Below are 11,668 nucleotides of genomic sequence, written 5' to 3' on the forward strand. Positions count from 1 at the left end.
TAAATATAAAATATAAAATAAATATTAAAAAGATAAAAATCTTTGCACTTAGGGCCACCCCTGTGGCACAGCTTTGCTTGAAAACACCTGAATCTTCTCCTCTGCTGCTTTTCTCATTCTTTTAGAGGTTTTTACTGTGAGTTTTCTTTTAACAAAATTCCTGCAAATGATCCCTATCTCAAAACATGCTTTTAGAAAAGAAACAATAAATGAATCATAGATTCCCCTCTTCAAAAATTTCAGTCTTCTGTAATAATTCATGATAGAAATAGTTGTTAATATCTATTACCATCTGCTAGTTGTTATCCTAGGTGCTTTATATTTATTTTCTATAATTCTCAGAAGAACACTTTGATGAATGTTACTTTTTAAAACATCCTGCATATAAGAATATAGATGAGAGAAGTATTCAAACCCTGGCCTTCCTTTATAGCTGACGCTTCATCTACTACCTTCTGCTTTCTAGCATGATGAACTTTTTTCTAGACTTAGTATGGCAAGTTTTCTAATTTAGGCATAATTTTATCACATGGAATCATTTTCTCAAAAGCTTTGTCAAATTTGATAGAAGTATTGAATTTATTTTATGTTATTGTGAACACAATTGGAATAGCGGCATTGAGTAAGTGATGTCTATGGCTATGGCATCCTTTCTAAGAGAAAGGATATATACTACTCTAACAAAATTTTGTAGAAGGGAAAAAAGTTGTGTAAAACAATAACAAATATTGTAAAGAATATCAAAACAAGCAGATTGGCATTGGGATAAAGGAACTGATCATCAAGTGTTTAAGTACCGAAAACACTTGAAGAGTGTGATCTTGTAATGTAAGAAATATGTATTTTGTCTCCTCCCCAGCCCTAACTTAGTGCTCCTGAAGCCTGATAGACAGGGGTGATAGCAGCAATTTTTGTTCTATTTAGCCTTTGACCCCAGTTCCTGACAAGAAACTCCTAAGACCTTTATACAGTCATATGCCACTTAACTTTGAGGATACAGTCTGAGAAATGTGTCATTAAGTGATTTCGTCATTATGCAAACACCATAGACTACATTTACACAAACCTAGATGGCATAGCCTACTACAAACCTAGGCTGTATGCTATAGCCTATTGATTATGCTATAAACTTGTATATCATGTTACTGCTCTGAATAATGGAACAAGTTGTAACACAATGGTAAGTCTTTGAGGGTATAGACATGGAAAATGTATAGTAAAAATATAGTGTTATAATATTTTGGGACCACTATCCTGCATGTGGTGCATCATTGATCAAAGTGTTGTTATGTGGTGCATGACTGTAATTTCCTGAGTGATAGTAGTCTCTGACACAGAGTTTCCAAGTCTCTTGGAATTTCCTGATAGGAGAATCTTTTGCTCTGAGATGCTCCTATGAGATGTTCTAATCAGAAGATTCTGATGGGCTCCTAGGCAGCTTACTGTGTAATTACGGGTTGGAACTTTCAGACCTATTTTCCTTTCAACCTCCAGGGAGCTGAGGTGACTGAAGGTTGAAACGATCATCAGTGGTCAACGATACAACCAATTATGCCTGCCTAATGAAGCCCCCATACAACCCAAAAGGACAGGATCTAGAGAGCTTCTGTATTGCAGAGCATGTGGAGGGCCCAAGATGGGGGCACGCCAGGGGAGGGCATGGAAGCTCCACTCCTCTTCCCACATACCTTGCCCTATCCATCTCCTCATCTCGCTGTTCATCAGTTGACTTTGTAGGGGAAAGATAGATAGATACGATAGAGAAGAGATAGATATTAGACAATAGATATTTTTTAAGTTCCACAAAACGTGTGTAGAACATGCAGGCTTGTTACACAGGTATACTTGTACCATGGTGGTTTCCTGCACCCATCAACCCATTATCTAGGTTCCCTCCCCTCACCCCCGAACCCTCAACAGGCTCTGGTGTGTGTTGTTCTCCTCCCTGTGTCCATGTGTTCTCATTGTTCAACTCCCACTTATGAGCGAGAACATAAAGTGTTTGGTTTTCTGTTCTTGTGTTAGTTTGCTAAGGATGATGGCTTCCAGCTTTATTCATATCCCTGCAAAGGGCATGATCTCATTCCTTTTTATGGCTGCATAGTATTCCATGGTGTATATGTGCCACATTTTGCTTATCCAGTCTATCATTGATGGGCATTTGCGTTGGTTCCAAGTCTTTGCTATTGTAAATAGTGCTGCAATAAACATATGTGTGCATGTGTCTTTATATTAGAACAATTTATATTCTGTTGGGATTGCTGGGTTAAATGGTATTTCTGGTTCTAGATCATTGAAGAGTTTGTGTCTTTATATTAGAATGATTTATATTCCTTTAAGTATATATCCAGTAATGGGATTGTTGGGTTAAATGGTATTTCTGGTTCTAGATCCTTGAGGAATCACCACACTGCCTGCCACAATGGTTGAACTAATTTACATTCCCATCAACAGTGTAAAAGCATTCCTATTTCTCCACAGCCTTGCCAGCATCTATCGTTTCTTGACTTTTTTATAATCGCCATTCGGACTGATGTGAGATGGTACCTCATTGTGGTTTTGATTTTCATTTCTCTAATGATCAGTGATGTTGAATTTTTTTTCATATATTTGTTGGCTGCATAAATGTCTTCTTTTGAGAAGTGCTTGTTCATATCTTTTGCACACTTTTTGATGAGGTTGTTGTTTTTTATCTTGTAAATTGGCTTAAGTTCCTTGTAGAATCTAAATATTAGACCTTTGTCAGATGGGTAGATTGCAAAAGTTTTCTCCCATTCTGTAGGTTTCCTGTTCACTCTGATGATAGTTTCTTTTGATGTGCAGAAGCTCTTTAATTTAATTAGATCCCATTTGTCAATTTTGGTTTTTGTTGCAATTGCTTTTGGCATTTTCATCATGAACTCTTTGACCATGCCTATGTCCTGAATGTTATTGCCTAGATTTTCTCCTAGGGTTTTATAGTTTTGTAATATTCTTTATAATTAATGAGTAAATATAAGCAAAGTGTTTCCCTGAGTTCTGTGAGCTATCCCACCAAATTAACAAAACCCAGGAAGGAAGGAAGTCACAGGAATCAGGGTTTGTAGGCAGCTGGTCGGAAGTACAGGTAACAGTACGTGAGCGGCATCTGAAATGGGAGGCAATCCTGTGGGACTGAGACCTCAATCTGCAGTCTAACTTATACATGAATTGAGTTACATGACACCCAATTGGTGTCTCATGAAAAACTGATTGGTGGTGGGGGAAACTGATTGTTGGTAATACACATTTTGGTGGTCAGAGACAAACTGTTGTAGTAAATGTGTAAGTATAAAGTAGTAAACAGTTTGGATTTTCCTGTCTTCAGAAATAAAAAACAAAAAGGGAAGGTAATTTTATCAGATCTATATCCATGAACATTCTGAAAGAGCATTATATGATAATAAGTGAAGAAACTAGGTGCATAAAATATTGGAAAAATATAGCAATGTGTATTATTCAATTAGATAGACAAATTACTCCCCTAGTATCCTTAATAAAAGCCAAATCATTAATAGTTCTCAACTTGCTTCATTTATCTTAAATCTTTTAACTGCTATTTGAATTTACCAATTCTTATTTTATAATAGGGTGGATTGTCTTGTACTATGTACATCCTTAACATCTCTTGAAGGAGCAAAAGATGATAAAATAAAACTGATTTGTAGCAATGTAGAAATCTTGTCCTGGCCGGNACATAAGAACCATATTAAAATAGTAGTTACACTGGTGATACTTTGGGGTTTAGAACATTCATCTTTGTAATACTACTCAAAGGAAGTAATTTAGTATCTTAGGAGGCAATCTTTTCCTGATGTTTGAACTTTTAAACACATGCAGAGAAAATTGTATGTATGTATATGTACACTTCTATACACTCAAAATTATCCCCCAAAATCTAAAGTGTCATGACTTTTTCCTAGTTGTGTTTGTAAGCTTTTAGTAACATCTTAAAGCAAATGGTTCTGTAAATATGTAGTTAAATTCAAATATGTCTTTTTAAATTGTTTACATAGAAATGCAGTTAAAGATCTAGGTAAAGTATTCAAGTTGCCAATCTGTATTTTAAAACAAAACAAATTTTTTTCAAAAACAACAACAACAACAACAACAACAACAACAACAACAACAACAAACTTCCTTAAAGGAAATAGCAACAACAGCATCTACAAAATTGGTTAACAGGAGGATGTAGTTGCATAAGTCTTTGCTGACACTGAACTGAATCCTTCAAGAATTCTTGATCCTAGTCTCTGTGGTAAATCTTCAAGGTGGAAAAATAGCACCACAAGATGCAAATTTAATGAAATAGAGGTTAGAGTTTATGCACAGATTACAAATAGCTTACACATATTCCCAATTAGTTTTTAAAATGTTCAAGCTTCTCAATATCACCATAAAAATATTAAGTGGTTTAGCAAGTCTTGATACAATTTGTGTTTCATCTTAATAAAGAGGGCCCCCTAGGCTTTCTCTAATTGGAACCCAGAAATGATTTAGCTTCTTGCTACAAATGAATAACAATCTTCCCTGCTGTTCGGGCATCCAAAGACATCATTTAAAAGTGGTTCCAGTCTGCAGTTTCTATGCGATAAGGCTGAAAAGAGCAGGAGCTAGACACCGGGAGTAACAGGACAGTGAAAATAGCATCAGATGTGAGATGATAACGTTACGCCACTCTGCATGAGAACACTTAATCCACCCAGAACGTTTCTCTTTAACCAGCCCAAATAATTAAAAAGTTGGAAAACTTATGTTTGAGATAAAATTTTGATTGTATTTCTATCAATTCTATAAAACTATAAAGATGTTTATTTTTCTTTATATCTAAAGATATTTTTTTAGCAGTTTCTTCCTAGAGCAACACACAAGTTAAAAGTAAAAAGAGAAACAAAATATGCTTATACATTTATTCTCAAATATCCTGAGGCATTCATTGATGAAGTCGTTTTTAATCTTAACACTTTTTTTTTAAGAAAACCCATTAACTCGGTGTTTTGTTTTCTACATATCTAATAAGAGATTACCTGTATGTTTCACAATTCCTCATTTATAAATCACTGTTGAAAGGTATTGCCACAAGTCTCTCAGACGTTGATTTTTATTTAATGTTTGAACCAGATACAAACCTGATTACTAATTTTCAGTGATATTCTTTAATTTGTATTTGGTGCATTTATTGTGTGCCATTATACCATAGCAACAGTGCTTCTAATCTTTTCTGCTATTAGAAACTATGGGATTATTCACTCCCTAGATACTGAGAATGGAAACTTTCTTTGCCTTAACCGTTCATATCCCCTCTTTCAGGTTCGTGTTTCCTAACAGGAATAAAGAACAAGAACTTCAGTAATGGAGAAGTGAGTCCTATCATGTAGGTCTCCCAGGAAAAGAATCTTCCTGGTGTAGAAAGGGACAGGAGTTAAACACTATGCAAAATTTGAAATGTTCTCCAGTCTCTCCTTTTTCCCAACAGTGATATCCCCCCTTGGGATCTGTGCTGCCTTTTTTTCATAAGGACATGATATACTGGCGTCTAACACTGAAATTAATCCTATGAAAAATTAAACTTACTTTTTTCTAGATGGAAAAAAAAAAAGTTCAAACCTTTTCTATCTGAAAAAAAAAAAAAAAAAAAAAAAGTCAATTTCAAAGAAAACTCTTGACTATCTTCAAAGGGTCAATGAACAAAAAATTTCCAAATATTTATATCTTACACTTCCCTTAAGAACAAGCCAATCATTATGTCCGTTAACATTTTATGCCTTATGTACCATGTCAACCACCATAAAGATGCTACTGGCCTTTATTTCAGTTTAGAATTTCACAGATGGGGCAGTAAGTGTTATTAAAGTTTTAAAACCAGGGCGATTTTTAAAAACTTAATTCCTCTCTATTTCCTGTGATATTTTCACTGGAAAGTGAAAGAAGGTGGTAGGAGTTACATAAACATCTTGATCCTTTTTCTGCTTTAAGCAAAGACTTTTCGATTAAGAAATTATAGTAAGAGTCTATGCATAATACGCCCAATGTTTATGTTATTATTTTTTAGAGAGAGGGAGGGATAAGGTAAATGTAAATTAATTGACAAATGGATTTGAAGATTGTTAAGTAAAAGATTTGAAATTTACCGAGTTCAGGAAAAAAGAATCCTGAACAAACTTTAGCCTAGGCATTTCCCCTTTGGGTAGACTGAGATTACATCTCTAAATGAAGCCCAAACAGTGCTAAATAATTGAGGAGGAACAAAAAAGGAGAAGAGGAGAAATATGAGAAGCTGGGGTTTCTTGGTAGCTTTTAAAAAAAATTAAAATGTAAATACAAAGCAATCTAAAAGAGCAGTATTCTGAAAATTGTGAAGCTGATTACAAATATAATTTTAATAACTTTCTGTCAGAAGTTAAGGATGTAGCTGAAAAACAGCAAGAAATACAAAAGGACTACTTCTGGGCCTATGTATTGCAGTGATCGTTAAAAATTTAAAAACTACACTAAGGGTTTTTTGTTATTGAAGATCAAGTATATATTTCTAAACATAATTTATACATAGCATTCCACATATATGCAAAGTCATATTAATTATTGAAAAATTATTGCTTTAGGCCATTGGAGTGTACATCTAGCTGTGTTTTCTCCTCAGATTTCATTTTTGTGCAATTTAGTTGTAATGAAATTAGATTTTCTTTTATTCTTGGTATTGCTTTCATACTTTTATGGGAGTAATTCTTTAAATATCAAAAAATTTTAGTATAAGCGAGCTTAAATTTGATTGTTTTACTTATTAAAATTTAGGCTCATTTTAAAATATAATAAATGAAACATCTATGTGTCTGATACTCTTTGTACATATACAAATGAGAAAAAACAAAACTTCAGCACTATTTATTGTAGAGTAGTCTTCAATGTGTTTCCACAGGTTTAATTAACAGAAAGTGTCCCATTCTACACTTACATCTTAAGACAGATAAGAGATCAATGAATTTTCTTTTTTGTTAGTTAAAAAATGGCTGTATGTTTTTTAATAGGTACTTGATAAATGCATGAAATTATCAAATAATTATCTATAAACAAATCTGTGCAAGTTTTTGAACCAGGGATTGTGAGGGGTATAAAAAACTAAAATAAAGATCTGTTCTGTGGTATTATAATCTAGTAGTTTCTGTAAGATATATGTCATCAACCATAATATTTGGTAGCATACAGTAAGTGGCATAAATGGGTTATAAAACATCAGAAAGATTCATCACCTATATTAGGGACATTATAATAGGCTTTATGAAAAATACAACTCTTGATTACTGTGTTTAATTATAGCAGAATTTTGACAAGTAGAAATAGAATACACCAACTCAGTAGGAGTCTGAGCCCTGGGTAGAACGCTTGCCCTCAAGAGGCCATAATGTTGAAAAGATTAATTCAAATATTGCGAATGCTAGGAAAGAAATGAGAATAGGGTTACCAAGTAAAATTGCTATTGGCAAAAAATTACAAATTAAGAAAAGGTAAAGTTAAAAGCACTTAATATGATAACTGAGTTGGGAGTAATAAAAACAAAAGGCAAGCTATAAGTTGTGTGTGAAGAATCAAGAACAAGTGCGCTTATAGGTAGCTTAGTACAAGAGAACGTCTGTAGGATGAAAAGCAGAACATGAAAAATATTATTTTAGTGTAAGACCAGAAAACTGATGGTTACATCAATATGGAAGAGAGAATGAAATGTGGGAAGGACATTTTGGTCATAAACAGGTGCAACATGAACAAAAGCAAATAAACAGAAAAGTTTGGGGTACCGGTATTGGGGAAACATCTGTACATTTAAAGTAAGAAACAGGGCCTGGAGTGCCAGCTGAAGAATCTAGACTTTCTTTAAAATGAAATTATCTTATTTTGGTTTTGAGAAGTGAGTATTCCTGATCAGAGTTTCCTTTAAGAAAATTAATGTGAAACATCTGGGGAAAATCCAACAAAGAGGCCATATATACAGTTCTTAAGACAGATAACAAGTTCCTTCCATAAGGGAGAGAAATAATAAAGAAAAGTACATAAGAAACAATAAAAGAGCCCTGAAAAAGTAAATACAACTTTTTTGAAGCTAGGCAACGCATGGTGTTAAGGAAGAGATGAAAGAAACTCTCTTTACAGTGTCTAGTCTGTACGACAGGTGCAATCTTAGTGCCAAAAAGAAAAGCAACAATTTAAAGACCAACCAACCAACCAATTAAAGAAAAGAGAGGTGAAAAAGAGATTGAAATAAAGTCAAGGGGGAAAAACTGATGATTTCCATTTCGAACATGCTGAATTCAAGCGTTACAAGAACACCAAGAAATACATCTTGATCTAGCAATTAAGTAAATAAATAATTATGAATCAGGGAAGAGGGCAGAACTGGAATTTTTACAGAGATGGGTGTCAACCATGTTTCCAAGCTAAAGAAAGGAAAAAAAAAAAAAAAAAAGAGCACATCACTGAGCATCTTAGAATACACTTACTTAGAAAATAAGAAAAGGCAATACAATCTAAGAATTCTAAGAAAAAGAAGAGAATAGTGTCATAGGAGCATGAAAAAAATCCTTTCAAAATGTATTGTCCTGAATGTTTATCTGTAAAACCTCACTATACCTTGACTTCTCAGTTCTCTGATTTTTCTCTTGTCCAATAATTATTTTGCTAGCCCCACCTCCGCCATGATGACACACTTCACATTGTCATCATTGTTACTTCCATAAAAGTCTCATTTTTTTCTAATTACAAACTTCTATTTGTTCAGTTCACTATTCTCTTACACATTATCAAAACCTCCAGTCTTAACTGAGGGGCCCACTAGTTTCCTTTGTTCTTTAGTGCCGCTCTCCCCTTCACTTCTGTCCTTAACCAGTCTTACGATCCCGTCAGTCAGATTTGTTTCGCTTTGTTTCATTTTTCCCTTTCTCCATACATTGTTATCTGGTTAATTCCTAGGCCTAACGAACCCAACTTTTCATCTTCTCTGTGCCTTTAGCTCATCATCGAAGCAAGCTAAAGAGAAAGGAGGAGAAGGCAAATGATGTTTGTTTTATTAAATACTCTCCTTGAAGTCATCATGCAAGTGTGCACATGAAGAGCAAGGACAAAGGCAATTTTAAAGCCAAACTAAATTTCATTACTGTATCTTGGGGTTTTGTTTGTTTGTTTGTTTTTTCCAATCTGTTGAAATATGCATAATGTATTATCATTAATGTCATTAAGAACGTGTGATTGGGCACATACATTTCTCTTCCCCATAGTTGTTTAACATAATATTGAAAAGAGATATTTTTGAAAAACCTCTGTATCTTAATATAGTTAGTATCCTCATTTGTTAAACTGGATTTGTTCTAACATTTCAAATATTTAGTACTGAAATAGAAGTATAAATGTACAGAGAAAAAGGAAGGAGAGGATTGAATAAATTACCCAGATGAAGTAAATTCTTAAACCTCTTATCTTTTAAATATAGATTTCCCACTCTGTTTTTTCACCTATTGCAGTTGCTTGTATTGATTAATTTCATGCGTCCTTGTGTATTTGTGTGTGAGAAAGAACAAGGTAGTTCCTTAGCTTTTCTTCTCACTGGCCTCTACTCTTCTGTTTTAAATACTTCTCAATATGTTCTTCAGTTTCTCATTTCATCCTCACAAGTATCATGAGTTAGTTTGCCCAGTATTGATATGGCATTGCCCATGTCTTCACAGTTGATTTTATGAAAAACAATACACTTTTTTTCTTCTATTTGTAGTTTGAGAATCCCAGAGACTCTTGTCGAAAGGCTCAACAACAAAAGTTTCTACTCAAACATCGCCATCAGTACTTCTGTCTGACAGGGTCAAAGACATTTTAATGCAGTAATAAATGAAGTTTGAAGTGGCAAATTCAAGCCTACTTACTCCCTTAAACTGTAAAGTGAAATGCTGATTCTAAGTTTATCTACTTATACAAGTTTTTAAAACCAATTATGACACTAGTATAGTGTCAAGTAGGAGTTTCATTACATTATTGGTTAGCTTTACAGGGGAAAATAACATGGATATTAATTTCACCGGCGGATTTTAAACTTTGAAAACAAATAAAAACTGGACTTCTACTCTGATTAATGTCAGTATGTGCTACTTGATTCTGATTTTTTAAGGCACTTCTTGCCTCCAAGCTTAGAAGCTTGTAGTTGAAACGGGAAATAACCTATGTAAGAAAGAGGTAAGTGCTCTTTAGAAGACTTGAAAATAATGGCATTTTTTAGAGTGCCTGTAAAATCCTGAACTACTTTTTACTGATAAGGTAGTGTTCATTGATGATTATTTTAACCGTTTTAAAAAACAAAGCAGTCACATCACACTACAAACTATATAATTCCAGCCGATTTATGGCACAGCAAATAAAAGATTATCCTTAGAAAAGATAAGATTGCTATGATCATGAAGAGTGACAGATGACGGCATTGAAAGAAAAATATTCAAGATTGTGACAAATGCTTAAGCTAATCTCTTAAGGTCTTTCAGCTGAAGCAAAGCAATTACCCACGCCTAAACTATACTTAAAATTTCTTTTCTTCGGTAAACACGGAATATTAATTCCTGGTTAAAAGATAAAAATATCTTGAGTAAGCATTCATTCTGTCATCTACTGTGTATACGTATGTTAAGCATAAAATCTTTATAATATATTTAACAATAATCATTCTTCAGAAAATAGTTTTCAACTTACTTGAAAATTATTGGCCACTAAAATTTACTTTTGACCAAAGTACCCTTTGCAATATTTTCATGTTTTCATAATGAAAAAATGAGTGTGTGTTTCTCAGAATCTTCCACTTTATCAGCCTGTGTACATCATACAAACAATGTGATACTATATGAAATGTTTCTATAAGCATCCTAATCAATCAGAAGCCTGTAAACCATTCAACTCAAGGACATTTTGGAATGATGGGGTCCTATTTTGTATATAAGAGTAACTTTACAACCCATTACTTCCTTTACTATAAAATAGTGCTCATTAATCTTATAAGATTTAATATTGATGTTCAATACTGTGTTACCATTATACTACTGCTTCTGCTTCATGATTTGTTTCATTTCTAATATTAAAACCAGTGATTTTCAGAAAGTAATAGTAAAGTTCATAGCATTTATCTGATAGCTGAAAAATTAAATTTTCTGAATAAATAAAACCTGAAGATAATTGAAACTTAAAACTTAAAGTTTTGACGGTATTTTTTTGATCATTTAGATGTAATCACTCTCAAAGGATCAAACTTCTCTATGTTATTAAATAGAGAAGTCTTGGTGACACTCAACTTTGTTTTCTAGAGCTAAGATACTAGTTTGAACACATACTTTTATATAGTGTTGTTTCATAGGAACTGTAGGAATTGAATTAAGACTTAACATGTTATGTTTTTCCCTAAATACCCAGCTTTCTTATAGGTGGCATGCTTATTTTAACAATTTTTAAACATTTTCAGGTGTGACATACAATAAAAAATATATTTGACAACCATACATAGTATGTAAACACATATATACAAGAAATAATAGCTTGCTCTCTCTTATATTCTGTGACATTTTCTTTTCTCTTTCTTCTTTTCTACATTTTCCTTTTCTATTCTATTATTCTTTTTTTTTTTTTTTTAAAAAAA

The 11,668-nt window shown here is 33.3% G+C and overlaps 1 protein-coding gene across 3 annotated transcripts in view; it reads right to left on the minus strand.

Annotated features, from left to right (window-relative positions):
* Positions 1-11,668, minus strand: part of CADM2 (cell adhesion molecule 2) — a 491,388-nt gene that overhangs the window by 98,549 nt on the left and 381,171 nt on the right. The gene's annotated exons all lie outside the window — the stretch shown is intronic.

Source organism: Rhinopithecus bieti, unplaced genomic scaffold (genome assembly GCF_001698545.2).
Source record: "Rhinopithecus bieti isolate Rb0 unplaced genomic scaffold, ASM169854v2 scaffold_29976, whole genome shotgun sequence".
In the NCBI taxonomy this organism is placed as follows: domain Eukaryota; kingdom Metazoa; phylum Chordata; class Mammalia; order Primates; family Cercopithecidae; genus Rhinopithecus; species Rhinopithecus bieti.